This window comes from Streptopelia decaocto (genome assembly GCF_964273445.1).
Source record: "Streptopelia decaocto genome assembly, chromosome: 2".
Classification (NCBI taxonomy): Eukaryota; Metazoa; Chordata; class Aves; order Columbiformes; family Columbidae; genus Streptopelia; species Streptopelia decaocto.
This window is the reverse complement of record NC_138655.1, coordinates 93,739,135-93,763,785: the sequence shown is the minus strand read 5'-3', so window position 1 is coordinate 93,763,785 and position 24,651 is coordinate 93,739,135. Positions and strand designations below refer to the sequence as shown.

The window sequence follows — 24,651 nt, the reverse complement described above, 5'->3', positions numbered from 1 at the left end:
TCCATTCTCTCCCACTGAATATGGTATTTTGGAGTGTTTCTGTGGGCTGATGGGATGACAGCAGATTTCCAAAGCCTTTTTCTGCCCTAACAGGAATATAATCCAAGTCCTTTCAAGATTTTCATGCACCCAACTGAAAAGTTCTTTTGGCTATTGGTGAATGCTGGGAAGCTGAGAGAAGGAGGGGAACATGGTGCTAAATCACCAAGGTGGTAAAAATACAATGATCCGTGATCAGATGATCAAATCTCACCTCTTGTTGTTTCACAGATTTCATGCATCTTGTTCTCTGTTCTCTTAAGTACTGCTGATCTCCCACATTGTGTCCAAAACCTCTGAAATTAAGAAGAAATTTCAGCTAATTTCAGCTCACAATCTAGAATCACTAGCCCAACAGTATCCCTGATCCTTACACCACTCTTGCAGACTGCTGCCTCTGGAACTGACATAAAAAAGGCTCTATGTATGTTTAAGAAACATACTTTAGTATATGTGAATTCTTTGACTTCCATGCTCAAGAAGAAAACTTCATACACAAATTCCTCTTAAATGTGTGACAGTTTAGACACACACACTCATGTGTTCTTACACACTTTAAGAAGCAGGTAATGCTTTCATGGTATCTTGTCTTTGTAAAATTTTAACCCAAACCTGTATAGTTACAGGAAAATCTAATTGCCATCCAATTAAATGGACTCAAAAATAAATTTCAAAGCTATTTGCTCTCCTTTTTTCCATATTTCAGCAAAAGTAAAATGAAATCTGGCCATGTGAAGCACTTAAATGTTATGGAATCCTAACCGGGTTTTCAACAAGCTCCCTTTTAACAATGTCAATTGAATAAATGTGCTTGAGGTTCAGAAAAGAATAATAATTAAAACAAAACAAACAAACAAAACCCAAAGATCTTATCTGCATATCTAATTTTCTATCTGATTCACCCAGGGCTGTTCCTTTTGAATCAAGACCTTTTCTTATCCAGGTGGAAGCTTAGATTTATCTGCTGGAGAGGCCTGGGTGAGGAATCTCTCTGCAACAGGTGCCCACTGTCCACAGATGAGCCACGAAAACATGTGTTGGCATCCAGCACTTGCTTTGAAATAGGTAATGAACTCATAAAATCCATTTATAAATATCACGCCAGGCTGCAGAATGGGGCACATGTTTGGAAGGGCCTGAGACAGGAACCCTCCTTTACCACTGTGGAGGAAGGCTCCTCTGCTCATCCTCTTCCCTTTTCTTCTTTGAAACTCCTGGTGCTGGGAGAGGAAAAAGGACTTCTGGATTTGCCCGCTTATTCTCAAATTGTGAGAAGGAGAAAGGAACTGTATCCTGAGGCTTTGAAAAACACCAAGAGGAGCCTGCAGTTTTAAGAACAAGTTTGATCACTGCAGTGATCAGGACAGAAGCAAGCACAGAATCAGCAGGACAAAGCAGAGCCTGGAAAAGAGGTTTCAAACAGAATCACAGATGTTTTCATACTGACTGAAAACTGTTTTCCTCTCAAAGGGTCTAGTGGTCTTCTCCACAGCCCAGTGAAGTAATTGAAAGCTATCCAGATACCATCAGAGAACTTTGGATCAAGCCTTGTGGTCTTGTCTTCAGACTAGATGGTTTTAATAAAGTACATTAACAGATGTTTTCAAACACTTCTAAAGTCAGGACAGCTGTGATATATTTGCAACACACAAGATTGTTATCAGACCTGAGAAAAAAATCCCGTGTTCCTTTTCAGTTTAGTTTCTGGTGCTTGCAAAAATCTTCTCTGATAAAAAGAGAAAGAATTTGCAAGTCAGCCCACGAAATAAAGGAGAATCAAATTCCAAAATTAACTAGGCCATCATCTAGCACATGCAATTCTCCATACCTTCCAAGCACTACCAATACTCTAAAAAGAACCTTATTAATAAGAAATGTTGTTATTTGGAATACACTAAGCTGGGGTTGCCTAGTTCCAAAGAAACCAAATATGCCGACCGTGACACAGCACTCTGAACTTTCCACATGAGATCACCAGATATCTTTGACAGTGAGAAATGAGAATGGGATTATATATTCTGTATACAAAATACAGAATCACTTTCTGTATCTAGGGTTACATCAAGTTAAATGGCAAGAACGGGCTCAAGTACTTTCTCTCGTTGGGGGAGGGAAGACAATAAGATATATGTACTTCCCTTCCTACAATGAATTAGACAAGTATTCTCTGATGATGCTAAACACTATCATTCTGTATCTTACATTTTCCAGCGGTGAATACTGTAGTTCACTGCAAAGCAGAACTTGTTTCTAATAGAGAAAACTGTTAGTCATTTCCACAGGCCTAACTTTAGGAGAGTTAATCTCCCCAGTCTTGCTCTGTGATAAAGAGGCACATAGATCCTCTGAATTACTGTCAGAGGAGCCTCTTTCTGCTAATTGTAAAAGGATGCAAGGGAGACTAGCTCACCTAAGTTAAAGCTTGCTTCTGTAGATTCTTCACCCAGTTTTATTTTTATCATCCATGTAAAATATTTTCTGCAGATTTTCTGTTTTTCAAATAGAAATATAAGACAGGGATTGCCTAGCTCTGCCTCTCAGATTAGAACTGAACTAAATTCTAAAGACAGTTCATAGAGACAATCATAAAAGCAATACTGCAACACAATGAATTACGAATGTGTCGTATCAACGGCAATGATACTCTGCTGCTAACTCACAGAACAATCACTAGCAGCTTTAAGGATACAACTTTCACTATGATATCAAATATTGGCAGTAAGAAATAATAGCAAACACAGCCTGTGTTTAGATAGACCATTCGAAACCATTGGAGGAAAATGTTCACAATATATTTCAAGTAGTTTCCATTTCAGAAAAATCAAGATGATTTTGTGAAAACTGGCATTTGAAATTATCAAAATGTCTATTGTAAAAAGTGGCACCTCCAGTAAATAGCTTATTAAAGAATAAAAATTTGTCTAAGAAGAAAAGAAAAATGGAAGGAACATCTTCCACCACATTTTTCATTGTTTGAAACTAAGTTTTCTATGGAAAAAATCATTAAACCAAAATTCCGTAAGTACATATGTCATTTAAATGTTCTTTTATGAGGGTGAATGGAGGTGCACAAGGACCTCTAAGTGCCTGGAGAGAAGGACAATATTTTTGTTTTGGTTAATTTTCAAGTCTCACTTTTCAATAAATCTGGTGTCAGCATCTAGTTAATGGAGCTGACGCAGCATGGATGCTGTACAATGTTTATATTACATGTGATACATATTTCCACATAGCTTTTGCAAATGAACATTTGTAACTCTCTAAAAGCCACAGACTGTAAGTCAAGAACAGATGTCAGTATTGAATCCCTATAATCAAACAGTAAGGTATGAAAGAACAGAAACAATTAACCAAATATAATAAACAATTTCACATAATTGCATATCAAATTTTATCTCACGAGTGCTATGGAATACCAAACACATACGTAACACATTCATTTTATGCACTCAACATGCATTTTTTTGCATATTGGTTATCTTATTTTCATCAACACATTACTTTAGTGTTGAGACAAAGTTGCCTGTTTTCACTTACACACATGTAGATGAACACAGCTGCTTAAGTCTTTTCCACATAGCCTTTTCCTCAACATTTCTATTGGTTCTGGCTTATTACCTTTGCTCACTGTGGTGTGAATATCTGTGCATGCATCCGCATGTGGACTGAGAGCCAGACAACGCATGGAATGTAAAAGATGCGCAGGCCAGTTAACTAACACAGGTGTGGTAGCGCAAAGCTGCAAACGCCTCAGATGACTGTGTGCAGGAGGGGAATTTCAGATAAACTTGGTATCAGTGGGCCAGGTTTTATCCTTGTGTGGCTTTCACTGACTTTGTCCTGTGACATGCTGTTGTGGCTGTTCTTTGAAAAGGAAAAAAACTGCTGGAAAAACACACACTCTTTTTTTTTTTTTTTCCCCACATTAAAAAGAGAGGAGCAGATTATATAAGTTCTTTCAAAATACTTGAGCTGGAATTGTTGCAGTTTTAATGGCCACTTTTACCTTACCAAGACAGTGGATCAATACAGACTGCCTGTTTGCTAAATAACTTCTCTTTAGACAAAAGAAGGCAGCAGGCTTTTTCTGAATGAGTAGTCACAGCAAATCCATAACCTTGAAAGACAGAGTATTTTGGAAGTTGTGAAAAGGCAGAAAAAGCTCTTGCATATAGGTGAAATGATTGCTGGAAAGTTTCGGTTCCTCATAAAGCTGCCCTGGAATTTCACAGCTGACCAGGCATCATGCTGTAAAATCCAACATTCCCTCAATTACTGAAAGACAGCAATTGTATAAATTTAAACATCATGTTACGCATCACCACGAATCTCCCTCCTCTTTTTTGGACAGCACTACAAGTGTCCTGTCAGGAGATACAACCCACAGAGACAACCCAGTGTTTACAGCTACAACACACACGTGGAGCTGGTAACGGCGAATCCCATTTCATCCCGCACAACATGAGCCAAAATAGCCAGCAGTGCTGCCAGACTCAAAATACCTCACTATGCCCTTCTGATCATACCAAATGACAGTAATTCCACAAATTCCACTCCGTCACCCTTCTGAAACAGATGGAACTTTATGGGGAAAGTATCATAAAACAACTGAAGAGCCAGTTGTATCACAAAACTTGATTTGAGCCGAATGAGCCATCTAAACAGCAAACTGATGTATATTCCCCTGCTTTTTTTGCCATGGATGAGAACAATCCAACTTTATTCACTACATATATAGTTACTGATACACAGGTTTGATGACAAGTTATTCCTTAGAGCACATAACAAATTCTAGGTGAATGTGTTTGTGCTGAGCTGCGACGCTGCACAGGTATCTGAACATGGAACCTGCAGCAGCCACAGGTATCACTGGGACTCTCAAGTGCAAGTTATTGCTATAAAGACCACTGCAAAGTTCAGCCACTGAGCTTTTGATCCACAGCATTTAGTCTGTGACTCACATAGGAATTTGACATATTCATACCTTACTCTGCTGTAAGTACCTTGATTGAGGCTTCTGAGGTTAATAAAAAATTAAAAGAGTAACATATTTTATTCAGAGCAGCCCATCATTCATCGATCCTTGTCAGTGCAACCTCGGAGCTCCCACTTTCCAATGCCATATCTGTGTCCAGCCTCTGAATTCCAGGTTTATTAGGAGGTATGTATGAGCATGACTGCACAGTTACTGACAATATTCAATATAGAAGCCACTGTTGATTGGCACGTATTTTTGCTAGTCACATAAATAAAGTTTGAAGTCATTAGCAGCATACACATTCCTAGTTTCAGATTATATTTCAGTGAAATAACTGCATGAATTCTGGGTCAGATGTGCAGTGGCTATAAATCAATAGATTCCTGCAGCTTTCAGTATAGGTCTGGAAACCTAGAAGAAATGAGAATCTGATCCAAAACATTTAATGGGTAAAAAGAACTGTTACAGGTAAGAGTCTACTTCTAAAATAATAACAGAAAAATTCACATACTTATCTCCAAAGATACATTAGCTGATGAACACTACCCAAAGACACAGTTCTTGCCCTAAACAGGTACCCTAATCTAAGATGCAAATAAACAGAAATGAAGAAAAGTAGGGGAAAATATGATAACAGAGAGGTTTAGTACAATAAAATATTCAGCTTCTGCAGTCTTTTCAGTATTAATGTCCATTTATCTCACAAAGAGAAGTTTGAAGGAAGAGGATGGGAAGACCACGTATTTTTTCTGGCCCAAATTTAATCTTCAGTTAGACTCAAGAAGCCCCAAGCCACTGCCAAAGTCAAATGGGCACCCCAAGCCACCCGCAACTGTCAAAACATTTCTATGAATGTGTTTAAAGTAAGTGGTAATGGCCTATCCAGAATTTGTACCCCAAAAATGCTCCCCTAAAATAAAAGCAATAAACCCCTGTTTAAAAGCTTAAAAGCTCTATGGCACAGGAAATAATGAGGTAGCAATAATGAGGTGTCAGTAACGTGGATATTTTTTGATCCCAAGCTAATTCAAACCATTGAAAGATCGTTCCCTACTGTAACAAATAAGTCCCATCTTGCCTCAACTTCGAGCCAACAAAAGAACAAGCATGAAAATGGCAGAGAGACTTGTACAGAACCAAATCCTATGAATGCATCTAGGAAATGTGCATTAAAATTGTAAAAAAATGGAGATAATGTAGAGGGAGCCACAGAATGAATTTTAAGCACTTTCAATGCTGAGTTTACTTCCATTGTACTGAAATCACTCTCACTTTATGAAACTCCATTCAACACACAAACTGTGCCTGAAACAACAAAAAGCAGTAGCTTGGCCAAGTTTCCTAAGAGATCTGCGAATAAGACCACAAAGCTTTAGTCTACAGGGAAAAGCAGTTGACTTGGCAAGTCTGTTTGTGGCATGCTGACCTTTTTTTCAGAAAAGGTCACTGTGGAGTCAGGTTCCTGAACTTCCCAGGGATTCTGCAGCTCTAAAGCCAGGGATCTTTTTAGACTGTAGCATCATGATGGCCTAAAGCAACATGAATTAGGAAGCCATTTTATTTTTCTTCCCACAAAACCTTTTCAGAAGTGCAGGAGTGATCAGAGGTGGTACCAATCCAGTTCTCGGTGATCTGCAATCGTGACCATTGCTGAAAACCTCAGCAAGAGCACATAAAACCAGCTGCACGTAGGTGAAAGGCTGAAAGTTTCAGTGTTTACACAAGGAGGCCTGATTGTCTGTTGTGCACTCTGAGCACAATTATGAGAGTTTAGCTTACGGTGCTATCAAGCTGGCTCTTTTTGTTACATTCAATGCGCTTGGGAAAAAAGGGCCAGTGAATTTTTTTTCCCAATTATTTTTAGTGGAAGAAAAGCGCATTATACACCTCAGACTGCAGGAATCAGGTTCTAAACCATGGCAGATTATAATATATTGGTTTGCTAAACAGGCAAATAGAAAGAAACCCTGGAGATTTTTTTAAGCAAGAGACTGACAGACTGAAACACGTTTAACACTGATACTACATTAAATCTTAAATTAGGTGTGCAAAGCATTTCGTTTTTTCAGGGTGTGGCTCCAACATGGAATGATCAAACCAGTTTCTAAAGAGGTAAAAACCCCATGATTAGAATGATTGTATTAAAGAAACATAGAATAACTCAGACACAGATTTGTAGATGCTATAAATCACATTATTATTAATTCCAAAGGAGCGCTGCAATTATTGAAAATTTTCTAAAAAGTGCATTTATTTTATATACTTTACATAATGTTTATATTTATCTTTGATTTATTTTTTTTAGGGTACATCATATAAAGAGTTTAAATAAGGCAGAAGAAACTGCATGAAAGGACCCCCTTGCTAAAATGAAAAATAATTTTGGACAAAAAAAACTTAGGGGCAGGTGGAGTAGATAATCTCAAGAGGTCCCTTCCAACATGAACAATTCTGTGATTCTCTGATAGATATTTATATATATCCTATGTTATAGACCTTATGCTATATAACATATATAACATATATTACACATTATATAGTAGTTATACACTATATTTTACATATTCTACATAGTGTGCAAATAAAAGTAAAGAAAAGCTAATGTGGTTTTCTTTAAAAAAAATTGCAAACTAAAAAAGTATTAGCAAAGAGAAACAGAGAGAAAAAGGGATATTTCTGTGTTCTTTACTAGGTATTTTAGCAGCACACCCTCCAATTCAATGTGTGTAATGACAACAGAGAAACTACTATGACTATCAGTACCGCAATTCCTTATCCAAAATAGATCACTTGTGTGTACATACATACGCACATCCATATACACGACAAACCAGTCCTAATATAATACTGGCTCATTTGTATTTCTCATCCTGCGTGCAGTCACACCTTTCCAGCTATTCTGAAGCTCGTGAATATTGCATAAGGAGGGCTGGAAAAACATCTCTAGCATTCAAGGATTTTCAAAAAGAGAGACTGCAACTGCTTTTCAGCCAAGCGTGAGCACCAGGCTGAACCTACCGCTGCTGCACAGAAACTGAGTAATGGTGCCCTGTGCAGGTGGAGCGTGGGAGGTGGAATCCACAGCCAGTGAATGAGGTTGCTGGGCAAGACACGCACCCCCTGCCACCCACACAGCAGCTGCTGCCCCTGCTCCTGTCAATAGCCCCAGTATCTGAAGGGGACAAGCTTTCTTCAAAGGTGAGCTGGTTCAGCTGCACAAAGGTTTAAGGACATTTTTTACTGATATTTTTGCTAATTATTTGCTGAATTACAGCGCCTGCCTATTAAATAAAGGTAGCGACTCAGCTGAGTTCAGCTGGAACAGGAGCGGACCCCTAAGGACTGCCACCTGCTCTTCCAGATCAATGTGCTGACTTCAGTCATCCTGGATCAAACCTGGGGCTCTCTCTCAAACAAAACTGGACTAAAATCAGCAGGTGTTTTGCTCAGAAAGGCTCCTGTATGACCTTCCAATTGCTAAAAACGGCCCCAGGACACATACAGATGCATACTGGCAGTGCCCATCTTCTATTTAGTGTCTGTACTGAAATGTATATTTGAAAGAGGCCTAAACACTTCTGAGGATCTGAGCCTTTGCTCATTATCCTCTTTCAGGTCAGTATTAGGAAACATAAATATATATGCGCATTTTTACTTCTACATGAAACTAACTGTTCTAATGCTTGTCATGTGTTGGCATCCAGCCAACAGTCAGAAATGTGATACGGAAACTTCAAATCTAGGTTTGGGTTGTACTCCTGAATACGACTATTTGCATTTCAGAAAATGAAGACATTACAAAGGTTGTGAATAGTATCAAAATAAAGCAAATAAATCATAGTCCCTTCTGTTTTGCTTTTATTAACTGAACAGTAAATGACCATACAAAACACACAACCTTTTGGCTGTGACCTGTATAACACAAAGATCAGGACACCAATCAACAAGTCAACCTTGAACAACTCCCATATGTGGAGCACATCAGCTTCTCTACCACATATGTTCAATAACATTAATAAGGGGTTTAGGGAAGATCTGTTCTGAATACCATGAGAATTCCTGAGGAAGATACACTTCAGAAGTATTTCAACTTCTTAAACATTATTACATTGGCACTGGTGAAACATTATAAATACTGACGGATGACTCAGGAAGAGGGGATTATATATGTTGCTCACCACAATTGATGATGGAGATCTGCCAATGGTTCCAAGACTGTTAATGTGGGGACCCTCTTCTCTTTCGTTTTCCCAAAAGATTTCAGTCCATTGCTTCTCTAACACATCTTATTTCCCTTTTATTAAGTGCTATACAAAAGAACTCTCAACAATTCATTCCTTGCTCCCTGATGTAGCCCCTAATGTTGCTTATGGCTAAGGTATGCACACAGGAGATCAGAGAAGCCAGAGACAAACCACTCAACCATGCTGAGGCAACCAGCCACAGGTAAACACCACCATTTTGGCTGACTGTTACAGGCTGAATGAAGCCAGCGGCTGGAAGAGGGTGTCATTTCAGGATTGCTCACCTCAGCTACAAGCAACAACCTTTTATATGCTGTGGCATAAATGTGCGCCTTTAATACTGGTTTGACTTTGTAAATACATTCTTCATGGTGATACGCAACTATTTTGGTTATTACCATTTAATGTTTTAAAGAAATAAAGCTTTGAAATGACACTTTATAGGAGCTGCAATGCCTGAGTCTATCTTATACTGGGAAAATGAGATGGAGCTGCTTACAGCAAAGACTTGGAGATATCCCAGCTCAGCAGCTGGGCTGTAGAGGCAGATCATAGAATCATAGGATCATTTGAGTTGGAAAATACCTTTAAGATCATCGAGTCCATCTGCTAACCTAGCACTGACAAGTCCACCGCTAAACCATGTCCCTAAGTGCCACATCTACACATCTTTTAAACACCTCCAGGGATGCTGACTACACCACTTCCCTGGGCAGCCTGTTCCAATGCCTGACAACCCCTTCCATGAATGAATTTTTCCTAATATCCAATCTGAACCTCCCCTGGCACAATTTGAAGCAATGATGAAAGGTCTCTCGCTAATCCGACATGTACATCAAATGTATAACAGTAACCTACTGAAAGTCCTTAAGAAGTGCTTGTAGGCCACAGACTATCTACAAAGGTGCTTCTGGGTTCTTTCCTTTCCATCTAAAATATTTACATTTTAACCTAGTAGGATATACAAGAATTTACATAAAAAGTTCTTTTATCAACTATTAGTCGGTTGTTTCACAAATACTATAAACTGCATTGTATTTACTGTTGAATATTTGTTGTACTCTATGCATTTATGTTCCCCTTCAAATCCTACATACACTGTCAGTTATACTAGCGCAAGACTAAATATAAAATCTTCATTATATTTCTCTCTTATGCTCCTTTTTTCATATTATGTGATAAGTCAGTTACCTTAAAAGAAATCTATACACAACCAAGAGTGTTTTTTCAGAGGTACCAATATAACTGAACGAGAATCTAAACTGAAGTTCTTATTTATCCCAAGGCTTTATATATTTTTAATGTTCATGGTCTAATTCATAAATCAGCCTTAGAATGTTGTTTTCCTTTCTTTTCCTTTATGAAGACACAAGAATGGCACATTTGATGGGGGATTAAAAGAGAATTCTAAGATGAATTATTCAGGACAGCAAACAATATTCTTTTCCAAATAAAATGATCAATTTTAGAAATATGGTGCAGTAAGTACAGAGCCTGTTTAAGTAGAGGAATGCAAGAAAATAAGAATGAAACAAACAAATCGTTTTGAAACAAAAATATTATTTCTGATACTTAAATAATTTGCCTACATTTATTCAAGTGAAACATGAACCCAGAAATATAGGGTGAAGTGCTGACCCTGTTCATCAGTGACAAAACACTCATTGACTTGAGGGGAACCACACCCCCTCAGTGTGAAATATTTATAGTTCCTTCTAATCCATTTTAGGCATTAAATTTAAATATGTTTTGTTCCTTTTCTTTGTTCCTCCTTCCCCTTTTGGAAAAAAAAAAAATAAAAGGAAGATAATCAGGCTGCTCCAGTACTTGGATTGATTTATCCTAAAACATTTTTTTGCTTTATACTTAGAAGGTTCTTATGAAAGAACAAACCTTTCTTTACTGAGCAGATAAAATGGTTCTGCCACAGCTCTATGGGAAAAACATGTACTGAGAAGGACAGATTTCAGAAAAGGGGGCTGGTCTTGAAAAGCTCTCAGAATATTGCAGAAAGATGCAACTCCACTTGCCATGGAGAATATGAAAGATGGAGTGAACGGCTGTACTAGGCTTTGTGCTGCTGTGCCTGATCAGCTCTTTGTACCTAATCTATATAGTCATAATTTGTAAAATAATAATTTAGGCTGACAAAACTGCATATTAATTTAAGCAATATACTGTACCTAGGGATCCTTACCAGCAGTCTCATTTCGCAGGAGGATATAAAACTGAGAGATCCTCACTCTTCAAGTCCTCAGCTGAAGGAGAGGTTGAAGGAGCAGAAGAAAATTCACACTGCTGTCGCCTCTGGCATTCCAGTTCTGTATTGGAAAAGCATAAATCACCTCAGTATTTTTCAAGGACTAGGTAAAAGATTTCAAAGACTCACATCCAAAAGTCGTGGTCTTTCCACCTCTATTCTATTCTATTCTATTCTATTCTATTCTATTCTATTCTATTCTATTCTATTCTATTCTATTCTATTCTATTCTATTCTATTCTATTCTATTCTATTCTATTCTATTCTATTCTATTCTATTCTCTCTCCTATCCTATCCTATCCTATCCTATCCTATCCTATCCTATCCTATCCTATCCTATCCTATTATCAACAGCTAAATGGGTCCTCACAGGACGAGCCCAAGCATGGTGTATATGGCAAGGTAAAGGTCTTTATTTTCTGCCTGAGTGAACTGATCTAACAGGCACTGAGCACTTATCTCACTTTCCCCTCACCCATCTCGTGTAAAGGAGCTTGGAGATGGAAGACAAAACCAGGAAGGTATGGCATTGCTAGAAAGCGTTAGCAAATGCCACCCAGTAGCTAATTAACCATTGTGGAAGAACAGAGGAATTCTGTCCCTTTGACTTACTTGGCCTGCAAGGACTGCAGTTGGGGTTATGCTATTTAGGAACCACTGTCTGAATAAGAACACTGTCTAGTTAAGTGCTTGGAAAAACACTAAAATGTAACTGTCAGAATACACACTGGTCATCTGCCCAGATTGCTCTTTGATTATATCCTACTAAATGTTCTCTCAGTAAAAAAAATTAGTTCACAAAGTCATCAATTTATGTGATTTTACCACAAGTTTTACATAATTTGGTGTTTTCCTTAAAGCACCATTTCCTAGAATCGAGTGATTGTGTAATTATTTTAAACAAAAATTAAGTTTCTAGCCCAGTGGATTGTACAGTAAACCTTGAATTCTTTACTTGATCATTGCCCAACAGCTCAAAAATAGCAACAAAAGGAATCTCAGACATCCCCAGCTTTTTAGGAAAAAAAGTTCTGCATGTCTGGATGTTTCAGTACTTCTGCTGCACCAGCTGTCTGGGCTTTCCTACACAACAAGAACATTGATCTCAGGGAATCATTAGTAAATCATCCCAAGAAAAAGTTTAGAACTGGCTCTGTGCTTTCTGCCTCGAGGGGCTGAAAAAACGTATTTGCAATCTGAATTTACAGGGACAAAGGTAAGCCATGGCAGAACCTCCTCAGCAATAAGTAAAAATGGCTCTTACTGAACATCAGATAAGGGATTTTAACCCTTGGTACATGGAGGGGACTGATGCATTTTACTGATGGTGTAGATGCAGCAAGTCTTGACAGGCTCTGGTCATGACATTGATGCCATCGCAGACACAGTGATGAAACAAACAAAGCAGCAGACAACAATGAAAAGAATGTCACCTGGTAAAAGAAAACTGCAGCCACAAGAAAACACAGATTAAAAAAAGAGACTCTCACGCCTGACCCATTTGTGCATTCTGAAAGTCACTGAAGCTCCTAAGGATGCTGCGTCAGACTGAATGAGGCAAAGAAGCTGTGGCATGAAGAAGACCACAAAACATTTTTCGTAGTTTTTTACTTTCAGCAGTATTTGGGTATGCTTGCCTTTTCCCCAGCACTGCTTCCATAGGCTTAACAAATCGCAAAAGAGTAGCTCAAGGTGACATGGTAACATTACACTCACATGCTTGAAAATTTTGCCTTCCTCTGATTCTCAGGTAAATCATCCTCACTAAAAGTTCCTTTCAAATTTCTGCCTGTAATTAAATGAAAACCATGAAACTTAACTCAAAATCAGTATCAAAACCCAGTACTGTATAAACCAGGATATTTACAAAAAATACAACAGAAGCCTGTATCTCATGATAATAAATAGATCGGGCAATGTGAATACTTAGCAGAACTGGGGCCCAAGCCTACAACTTTCACTGAGTAACCTTCCCAAAAGAACAGCTCTACGGAACTGAATTAAATGGCAAAGCTACCATTAGTAAAAGTAGTCACAAAGATGAGTATTTGTGAGATCAGGACATATTCCCCTTGGATTCAGCAAAGCCCTTAAACATATACTGAATTATAAACAAGTGAGTAATTCCATCCCTATGTGACAAGCTGCTTAAATACAACTGGAATGCCTAAGTGCTCTGCTACACAGGGATGCCATTACTGACATACTTAATGATAAGCACGTGCTTATTATTTAACTTTTTATGTTGCCATGCCTAAAGAGAAGCATACAACTAATTAATGTACAATTATGAAGTAAGAGTCCACACTCCCAGAGCTTACTGCATAAAAGAGAATAAAAAGAAGATATAAAAAAAAAAAAAGGCAGTAGAGTGATGTCTATGAAACTAAATGTAATTTGAATCTGCCATAATCTTATTTTACAGGTGATCAGATTGAATGATGACCGATTCAGCCTTGTTTCACACTAGTTTGAAAGAGGAGAAAGAGTCCACTTCTTTGGCAGAATCTTTCATTTTTTCCTGTGTGTCTTGACACTTGATCCATACAAGATACCCACAAAGTGCTCTTCAAAGATCCATTGAGTTAATTAGCTATATGCTGTTTTTCAAATTCTGTAGACTAAACAGCAGATTTGGAAAGCAAAAGGCATCTTGACATGTCCTGAATGCACTCCAATATGATTTAAGCAGATCTAGCAAGTCACACTACCAAGATTTTCACATGACGTTCTAAGTTATTTTCGTGTCAGTAAGTACCTGTGAAATTTTAATTCATATTATTAATAATATTTTCTGCAGTGCCCCATCAAAGATAGACTTCATTAAATCAAAGAAATGAGGGACAATATTTGCGGTATGCTCCAAACTCATCTATGAATCAGATAGATGCAACTTGTATCAACAAGGACATTTTACAATCATATACACTGAAAGTCCATTTTCAACAAATACCGAGAAGATAAGCATTAACATTTTCAACAGTTTTCTTCTGTGAGAAAACATGTATGCAAATAAAAGATGCACCATTTTCTTCTAATTGGAAAAACACTAAAACGTAACTGTCAGAATACACATTGGTCATCTGCCCAGATTGCTCTTTGATTATATCCTACTAAATGTTCTCTCTGTAAAAAAAATTAGTTCACAAAATCTAAAAGATGCATTTTCTTCTAAGTAGGTTACAATGCTGCCAATCTATAGAGATTTTGATAGCCTATCTCTGAAGCCTCTGACGTGTACTTTGGGATCCCTGCACAACTTCAGAAATACATCCTTCAATAAAAGGGAATAAAACATGCCAGCCTTGGCATAGATTGTCTGCAGCAGCAAAGGCAAAAAGTAGAATGAAAAAGAATTATACAGCTATATTAAATGCCATACGCTGCGCTCCATGAGCTACTATTTTTTAATTGGGTAACTACCCACAAGAGGGCTATTACTGCACTTCTTGCATAATTTCATAAGGACTCATAATTTCAGAAGGACTATAGCATAAATTAGAATTGTAAGGGGTTTTTGAATGTTTTGATCCTGAAGTTGGTGATCCTGCCCCCACCAAAGAAAGTGCACAAATAAAAACTTTTAACTTTTAATGTCGCAATTACTGGCATCAATGTACTTTCTGCTTATAAAATTAAGCAAATATATGAATGCATTGTTAGACTGAGGGCAAAGTACTCAGCCCAGAAGTCTGATCTTGCAGCCATTTCTTGCTCAGTGTTTCACTTGATGTCAATGCCAAGCAGTTTGGAAACATATTTTTTATTGCTGCCCAAGGCTTCTTCTTCCTTGATGGGATGAAACAATAGCATGTCATCTAGTAAATATTTTTGCACAAACAGTATTTTGCGAAGTCCAAATTTTGCACATCTCTCATTCAGTTTTTCTCTTTAGGGGTCTGTTGCTCAACCTGAGTTAATAACTATGAAGTTCTTTATAGAGCTGCCCATTAAGCTCACTTTCATTTATATGGAAACTGCAAAGCTCTCTAATGTTTTCAGGTGCTATGTCTCACATATTTGCATCCCACCGGGTTTTCTCTGTATTGTGAGCTCACTTTACAGTTACTGAATCTTCCTCTTTTCCCTTCTTACCAAACGTATTACTTCATGTTGTTCCCTTCACCTTAGCCTTTTAAGTTTGCCAACATTCTCCTGGGGAAGAGAAAAAATAACTTGTTTTGTGATGAAAGCACTAGAAGTTGGGCGCAAACATGTGTTAGAGGGAACTTGTTTTAGGCATGTGTGGCATCTGCCAGTGTGGTACTCTCATAAGACTTTCCATGGAGATGAAACGCCCAATGATTTTTCCTTTTTTTCTGTGTGCTTGTGATGTAAATGGATGATGTGCAGTGCTTGACAGTGCTCTTACAGTAAGAGCTTGTAAAACTTTTCTTAACTACATTACATTTTCCTCAAATTAAACTGATATTCTACAAAATTCAATTGCATTTATCATCCTAAACTTTCCACTCATCATGCTGAAACTGCACAGATGTAGGGATTATTTTTTCTCTCCAAGTTATATGGAATATGGACCTTGATTGAGCCTTAATCTAAATGTAGTAGCTTCACAGTTTCTTAATCCTTTTGGTTTTTGGAAGATAACTTCTGGGCTTGTTTCTTGCTTCTCTTAAGTAGTTTCTGTGCTCTGTGCATTTTTGCAATCAGGTCTTCAATTCCATACTGCTCTTTTCCCTTTGGGAAAGCTTGGCAAGACCCTCTGGTTTAAAACCTGTGCTGTTCTGCTGATTTTATCTGGCTGTTTATAAATGCCAAGGAGAAGTAGTTCTTTTCACTTTGTACAGAAAGCTGCAGCACTGATTTTTTTTTTTTTGCCATTTCCAAGGTCATTTACATCGACTGCACTAGTGAGTTTGGATCCCAGACAGATCCTTGTAGTTACTTTTCTTTTGCTTAATGTTGTCTTTAGGCAAGTGAGGTCTGTGAGCTTCTGTTAACTATGGCATCCTTGTTAAAATATGACTTTCCTCAGCCCTCATTTAACTGCTGCACAATTAAAACAAATCTTTATGTTCCATATTTTATAGTGGTGTTGTTAAATGATTAGAAATGAAACACAAAGTCTTCAAAAATAAGCTATATATTTGACAGAGAAGAGTGCTACCGATTTTCACACCACCACATGGTTGACTTGAAAAATACATGTGTTCATTTTTATTATCACTAACTAATGAATCATTTTTCTATTCAAGAGCAAACTGTTCCTTTAAAGGCTGTGAATTTATGGTCTTCTCCCAAGACTCCTGTGCAGAAAGCCAGCTCATTTGACACTTGGAGGCGAAGCAGATTTCAGGTGGATGATCAGATGGCCCTTGGGACCTTGTGGTGATGAGCACTGCGTTAATTGCAAAACACCTGGGCTAAGGACTAGCGTGAAGGCCACAAGCCTGACAAACAAGGCCTAGGCATGAGCGTTTGCCTGCTGGGAGAAGTCCCGATTTGCTGGGTGCACTGAATGAAGGCCCCACTGTGGGCCAAGTTGGTACGGTTTAGTCCAGCTCTGCATAGACAATAAACTTGGTGTACGTGAGCCTGCCCTTAGCCTCCGCTGCCATGCGAGGGGTCTGTTGGTTTCCACACCAACCCCGCTCTCCTTTCCCAGCGTGGGCTGGGGTGCTCGCATTCCCCTCACCCCAGCGGTGCCCGATGGGCGAGTGGGGCCACCATGGCTGTGGCCCTGGCTGCCCCTGCCCTGGCTGCCCCTGCCCTGGCTGCCCCTGGCCAGGTGCCTGCGCTATCCCCGGCTCCTCGGCGATGCTCCACCACTGCCATTTCCCCTCCGGCTCCCAGCCGCCGCCGACAGCCACCTCTCCCTCTCTCTCCATTTTCACACTCCACCCACTTTTTGCTTTTCTTTCTCCATCTCTGCCACCGTCTCTCTCTCTTTCTGGACTTGTCTTTATTTGGCACTCCCGGAAGCCGCCGGGCATTTCTCTCCCTGCCTGCCCGGGCAGCTGATGTGACTGACTGACACCGGCTCCCGCTGGGGAGGAGGAGGAGAAGGAGGAGGAGGAGGAAGGAAAGCAGAGGCGAGGGAGGGGGGAGCGAGTGACCGGCCACGGATTTTCATTGCAGAGAGGAGGGGGAAAAAAAAAAAAAAAGCTACACGGGTCATCAAAACAGGTAACTCAAGAGCAGGCTGCGGCGGGAGGGGCGGGATGCGGGGAGCGGCCCGACCTCCCCCCCGGCCCCGGGCAGGCTGGGGCGGGCCTGGCTCGGCGCGGCCGGGGACGTGGGTGCGCTCCCGCCGGCGACAGCGGACATCTTGGGGAGGGGGGGATAGGGATAGGGGGGTTGTCTTCGGGATGCAGCCGGGGCCGAGGCCTGCGGGGCGGCGGCGTCAGTGCGTGGAGCGGGCATTGCCCTGGGCGCGATCTGGGTCAGGGCCCCGCGGGCGCGGCCCCGCTGCCCGCCCGGAGCCCCGCTCTGCCCCTCATCCTCCCTCCTGTCACCTGCGCCCGGAAAGCCTCCCCCACCCCCCGGGGGAGAAATGCAAAGAGACGCGGGGGACACGTAATGGTAGCGGGGGAAAAAAAAAAAAAAAAAAAGAGCAAAATACCACAGCAGCTGAGGGATCTGCTTTGGGGCTGAAGCCGGACCTGCTCCGCCGAGCCCCTGGTCAGCGCCGGCGGCCGCCCTGACGGACTGACGGACTGACTGCCGGGGGGCTTTCGGCTGTGCCGGGCAGCACGGCTTCGCGACAGGTTACTAAAAATGCCCTCCGCTCGTTTATGCAGACCTGTCAAGCGATGCCGATCTTGACCTCTCTTAATCAGCGTAAGATGATCTGATGTTGAGGGAAACAGCTGCGGTGCGGTGGGGAGCTGGGCTGGAGCCCCCGGTTCCCCCCGCGCCTGGAGCCAGAGGTGGGGATGAGGTGGAGGTGGCTGCACGGCCGGCAGGTTTAGCCCAGAGCAAAGACTTAAACAGCATCTTATGATTAGAGATCTGAAGACAGAACATATACCTTTATATAAAAATGTATAAGAGATTCTCTGAATAGAAGATGGTATTCAGAGGGGGCAGCAGGAAGGCGCAGATGAAGAACTGTGAAGCTTGAGATGCTGCGTTTTGCAATAACTTGACATCTGAAAGGAGTAACCCCCCTGAGACGCAGCCGGCACAAAGCCGAGGAGAACTTGTCATGACCCCACCTAAAAATGGAAAATCTGTCCTTTGCTTTGAGGATGGCTCTGGGTCTGTATTTCAGCATTACAGAATCAACACTGAGGATTTATATCAAGTAAAATTCAGGTTTCATAAGATATAGAGGTAGTCTTAAAAAGACCGTCTGGGGAAGAAAGCTTTATTTATATGCATTACTTAAATGTGGTTGTTTACCAATGATGGACAATGTTTTCAGAAAAAAAAAAAACAACTACATAGAGGTCAGTCTATTAGGAAATAGTTGGAAGGAGTCTGTGGAGCAGAGGGGCTGGGTGGGATCAATACTGCACATTTTTATTAATTGATTTCTGAGCCAGGCGAAAGTGGCAGTGGTTCATGGACTACCATGTTTCATTGTTCAGTGAAACTGTAATCAGGAAACTAGTCCTACTTCAGAAATGTAACTTTAAAAAATATTTAGAATAGCAAAGTGGTAGATAGAAGAGTTGAAACTCAATATAGTACTCTCAGAGCTGGCCTTTTAAGACATTACTGTGAGCTGGATATCCTAATTTTATGCAAATTTTATCTTAACATTTCCTTTTAATTGCTTATTATGCAAATGATAATAAACTTTTTTCTGATTCTGTACATTTGCAACACAAGGCTTTCATAACACTGATTCTATTTTGAGCAAGTTAGCACAAGAACAAAGGCAACTCACCTTCTGTAGCAAAGGCAGGCTCATAACAACAATATGGCCCTTTTTGGTCTTGGGCACAACAAAAATGCTAGTCTTCGGAATATTCCTATGATTCATTTGTGTCTTCCCCTTCAAATGAATGCTGCTCAGATGTAGAAGGTGGACAGGCACAATTCCAAATGTAATGAATAAAATATGTTTTCTCAATTTAAAAAAAAATGAAGAGGATGTGCATTGCTTCCTATGACAGTAGAACCAACCTATGACATGTTTTCATTATTCTTTGTCAGGTGTGGTACTCACTTTAGTGGAGAAAAAGTGCTTCTTGATATACCATAAGGAGCAAGGGTACTAAGATTACATGTATTAAAACACCCCCCATTAGATTTTCTAATCGCAGTGTATAATTGTTATTAACCATGTAAAATACATTGGGGACTCTAAGTTAGGGAAAGAAAAATTCCCCCAGGACTAAAACTCATGGGAATCTGAATTAGCAGGTATTGGAAAAGAAGCAGAGTGCAGCAAGGAGGGCTGGAAACCAGTTGGATTGTATTCAGCTTCCAGCCTGGACATTGACTTGTGACATTACCTGGAGCAAGTCAGATCATCTTCCCGTGTTTCAGCCTGTGGATTGTCAGTGACAATAACGCTGCAAGAGGTTCGAACTCTAGAGAGAAAAATGGTGAACTGCCAAATACGTTAAAGAAATGCACGAGTTTTAATACCATGTGCAACAGCAGCAAACCAAGTAGTTGCAGTTGTTGCCTATTAGAACATCTGACTACTTGAAAGAGAACATTCTTTACTTATCATGATTATTGGGGCAAAACCAAAGAAACATGTACAACAAATCAGGTATAAATTATTGCAGTTATTAAAACAGATGTTCTATTATTAACTGGTTAAAAGATTTTGTTTGATTAAGCACCCCTAGTATATTTAAATAATTTTAATTCCTTTCTCTAAACTTTTATGTGCTTCTTTCATAATAGTAGGAGCAATTGGGAACTTGTAGTTTTCCTGAGGTACAGAGTCAGCTCCAGTTGCTCACATATTTTTGAAAAACAAGTAATTTTGGCAGAAATGGTTTATTGGCTCTTCAAATAAGAAATGTGGTGAACTCTAAAGACTTGGCTATTCTTCAAGAGTGTCACCGCTAGAGCTGTACCAGAATATCAGCACCTTTACTGAGCAGTGTACACTGAGATGACAAAAGCACACATAAGCACAGCTGCAGCTATGGCAGAGATTCTGCTGATTCAGCTAGTTCAGCAGGAGTATGGGTTTTGGGGTCACCTCTGTGATCTTTGTCACCATGTTAGCAAGACTTCATGGCATAGACATGGCCTTAGTCCATACACATACTGGCTACTATTGTCTTCATTTCACCTGTGTCTGGAAGGTATCCTGACTATGTCAATTTTCGGGGACTTTTTGTTACCAAGAAAGGTCCCAGTGAGACTACTTTCCTGAGTATTTGCTAATAGAAATCGCTCTGTCTGACCCACAATTTTTCAGGGAATAGCAGGCTAAAGAAACACTTGTAAAATCCAAAACACCAGTAGTACTATGCTGAGAATCAAAGGCTTAATGCTTTTGTAGCATACATTTAAAAAAACCCCAAACAGGTATATGCTCAAGTACATAATTGAATTGTGTCGTATTTTTCCAAGAAGATATGCTGAGATCCTATGCGTTAAAGTTATGTTTTGTATTAGTTTATTTAATTAATTGCTTTTTGGAAGGAATGCAAAGAATGATTTACATTTCCATGTGTAATTCGTCATTGTTTAGAGAGAAGAAACAGCATAATAATTCACCTAACAGCTCTGGGTCCTCTAAAACAACCATCATAGAAAAGCCTAACTTTACAAGCATCTAAGATGGGTCCAGTTTGATCTTTCTGAGCTTCATGATAGCTCACACTGAAACAGAGGAAGGATAAATAGCCAAATGTCTCAGATCTTGTAAGTGAGCAAGGTTGCATGGATTGTCATTAAAACTCAGGGCCTCTAAGTAGTAACCAGGTTATAGCAGGAAATAGAAAGGTCTTTTTTAGTAGCAGGTGGCCCATTTCATCCCGAATCAGAAGGAAAGGCACAACCCATTGCAGTGCTGGCAATGTTGTAGAATCAGCGGGCTGAATTTCAGAAGGGGAGATGGCGAAGGCCTTGAGTTTTTGTGATGAGCATAGATCACAAGCAAGCGGCAGAGCAAAGGGAGTGCTCAAAGGGCAAAAAGTTTGCTTCAGCCCCTCCTGGCTGCTGCCATGCTGGAAGAAGGGCCACAGGCTGCAGGCTGAGCAGGACAGCCACGATGAGTCTGAGACCAGCCGGCAACATGCACTGAGATCATAATTGCCCCAGGATGTTCTGGTAAGAGCAAGAACACTCGCTAACCCGTGCCCGAGGATTGGAGGAAAGCAAATGTCACTCCAGTCTTCAAAAAGGGCAAGAAGGAGGACCCGGGTAATTATAGACCGGTCAGCCTCACCTCTGTCCCTGGGAAAGTAATGGAACGGCTTGTCCTTGGTGCCATCTCAAGGCATATCAAGGATAAGAGGGTTATTAGGGGCAGTCAGCATGGCTTTACCAAGGGTAGGTCATGCTTGACCAACCTCATAGCCTTTTATGAGAATGTAACAAGGTGGATGGATGATGGCAGAGCGGTGGATGTGGTCTACCTTGACTTCAGTAAAGCCTTTGACACAGTCTCCCACAGCATCCTCACAGCTAAGTTGAGGAGGTGTGGTCTAGACAATAGAGTAGTGAGGTGGGTTGCAAACTGGCTTAGGGAGAGAAGCCAGAGAGTGGTAGTCAATGGTGCGGAGTCTAGTTGGAGGCCAGTATCTAGTGGAGTGCCCCAGGGGTCAGTGCTGGGGCCAATATTATTCAATATATTCATTAACGACTTGGACGAGGGAATAGAGTGTACTATCAGCAAGTTTGCTGATGACACTAAGCTGGGAGGAGTGGCTGACACGCCGGAGGGCTGTGCTGCCATCCAGTGGGACCTGGACAGGCTGGAGAGTTGGGCGGGGAATAACCTAATGAAATTTAACAAGGGCAAGTGTAGAGTCCTGCATCTGGGCAGGAACAACCCCAGGTTCCAGTATAGGTTGGGAGATTACATATTAGAGAGCAGTGTAGGGGAAAGGGACCTGGGGGTCCTGGTGGACAACAGGATGACCATGAGCCAGCACTGTGCCCTTGTGGCCAGGAAGGCCAATGGCATCCTGGGGTGTATTAGAAGGGGGGTGGTTAGTAGATCGAGAGAGGTCCTCCTTCCCCTCTACTCCGCCCTGGTGAGACCACATCTGGAATATTGTGTCCAGTTCTGGGCCCCTCAGTTCAAGAAGGACAGGGAACTGCTGGAGAGGGTCCAGCGTAGGGCAACGAAGATGATTAAGGGAGTGGAGCACCTCCCTTATGAAGAAAGGCTGAGGGAGCTGGGTCTCTTTAGTTTGGAGAAGAGGAGACTAAGGGGGGACCTTATTAATGTTTATAAATATATAAAGGGTGAGTGCCATGGGGATGGAGCCAGGCTCTTCTCAGTGGCAAACAATGATAGGACAAGGGGTAATGGGATCAAGCTGGAACACAAGAGGTTCCACTTAAATTTGAGAAGAAACTTCTTCTCAGTGAGGGTGACAGAGCACTGGAACAGGCTGCCCAGGGAAGTTGTGGAGTCTCCTTCTCTGGAGACATTCAAAACCCGCCTGGACATGTTCCTGTGCGACCTCACCTAGGTGTTCCTGCTCCAGCAGGGGGATTGGACTAGATGATCTTTTGAGGTCCCTTCCAATCCCAAACATACTGTGATACTGTGATACTGTGTAACTTGGCTCAAGTCAAGCCCAGCTGTTCATGCTTTGGAGTAATATGAATACACAGGAGAAGCAGAGTGTGGAAGTGTTGTGAAGAGGGTTACAAAGTTGGTGAAGGGTTTGGAGAGGAAGCTGTACGAGGAGCAGCTAAAGTCACTGGGTTTGTTCAACCTGGAGAAGTGGAGACTGAGGGGAGACGTCATGGGGCTACAGATTCCTCACAAGGGGAGGAAGAGGGGCAGGCACTGATCTCTTCTTTCAGGTGACCAACGACAGAACCCGAGGGAATGTCAGGAAGATGTGCCAGGGGAGGTTTAGGTTGGACATGAGGAAAAGGTTCTTCCCCCAGAGGGTGGTGGAGCACTGGAACAGGCTCCCCAGGGAGGTGTCACGGCCCCAAGCCTGACAGTGTTCAAGAAGAAACTGGACAACGCCCTCAGACACATGGTGTGACCTGTGGGGTTGTCCTGTGCAGGGACAGGAGCTGGACTCCATGATCCTTGTGGGTCCTTCCCAACTCAGGACATTCTATGATTCTGTGAAAGGCCACCCTCTCAGCAAACAAAACCGTTACTAACCTTGGTACTGAATAACTCTAATCTAATCTTTTCTGCAGAAGTAATTTCATAGTTTGTGTTTTTTACAGCTTGCAACACTATCTGCTTAATTTTGAGTTTCCCCGTTTGCTTTTTTCCTTTCACATCCCAGAAGTACTGAAACATGCCATAAGGGTGTGTACTTTGTGGAGTTTCCCCTTGCAGACAGTGCAAATTCAATTTGTCTGGAACCGTAGCATAAAGAATCTTACTGTTCAGTTATTATGAACTGAAATGAAGCACTTAAATAAAATCAATGCCTTGCATGCAGTATTTTCTTGGTTCAGCGAGGCAGCCTGCTTACATACAGTAATTGGACTTGTGACAGGTAATTAAATGGCTGGTAAGGCCTTTAGGATGCTTGATTACATGAAGAGCACCACACTAATATGTAGTAAATGAGGTGGCTAAGAACATTGTGTTTCTGTTGATTGGAGAGACACTAAAACTCTTACACTTCATTGGAGGGAGAGAATAAAATAAACCAAGACAAAAGACCATGAGCAGTGGTGACATAAAAAGGGAGCATAAAAAGAATAGGAGAATGTACTTAGAAACTGGGTTGCCTTGGTTATTTTGAGTCAATCATGCTTACACAGACTGTCAAGTCTTGACTGCTTCAGTATATCATTAAATAATGAACTTTTTCTTTGTGATCACAAAATTGATAAGACAGTCAAAATTATTCAGCAAAGGATAGGAGCTCTTCACAGAATTTCCATATAATTAGAAAGTGAACTGATATTGCAGGAGATACTAAGCACATACATTAAAACATGACATATTTTAAATAATTCATATTAAATTATCTGAGGCCTAACCACAGTCCGTGCTATTATTACACTGACTTGTAGACACACAGCTTGATGT

The 24,651-nt window shown here is 40.8% G+C and overlaps 1 protein-coding gene and 1 long non-coding RNA gene across 2 annotated transcripts in view; one reads left to right on the top strand and one right to left on the bottom strand.

Annotated features, from left to right (window-relative positions):
• LOC309436334 overlaps positions 1-18,341 on the bottom strand; it is a 28,295-nt gene extending 9,954 nt beyond the window's left edge. The window contains exons 1-3 of the long non-coding RNA XR_014183326.1: positions 18,106-18,341; positions 11,459-11,582; positions 254-335 (exon numbers count right to left, since the gene is read on the bottom strand). This is a non-coding gene — a long non-coding RNA (uncharacterized lncRNA). The remainder of the gene's footprint in view (positions 1-253; positions 336-11,458; positions 11,583-18,105) is intronic.
• The window catches only part of CAP2 (cyclase associated actin cytoskeleton regulatory protein 2), a 70,928-nt gene continuing 63,813 nt past the window's right edge, over positions 17,537-24,651 (top strand). The window contains exon 1 of the mRNA XM_082045454.1: positions 17,537-17,669. The gene's annotated coding sequence lies outside the window, so the exon portion shown is untranslated. The remainder of the gene's footprint in view (positions 17,670-24,651) is intronic.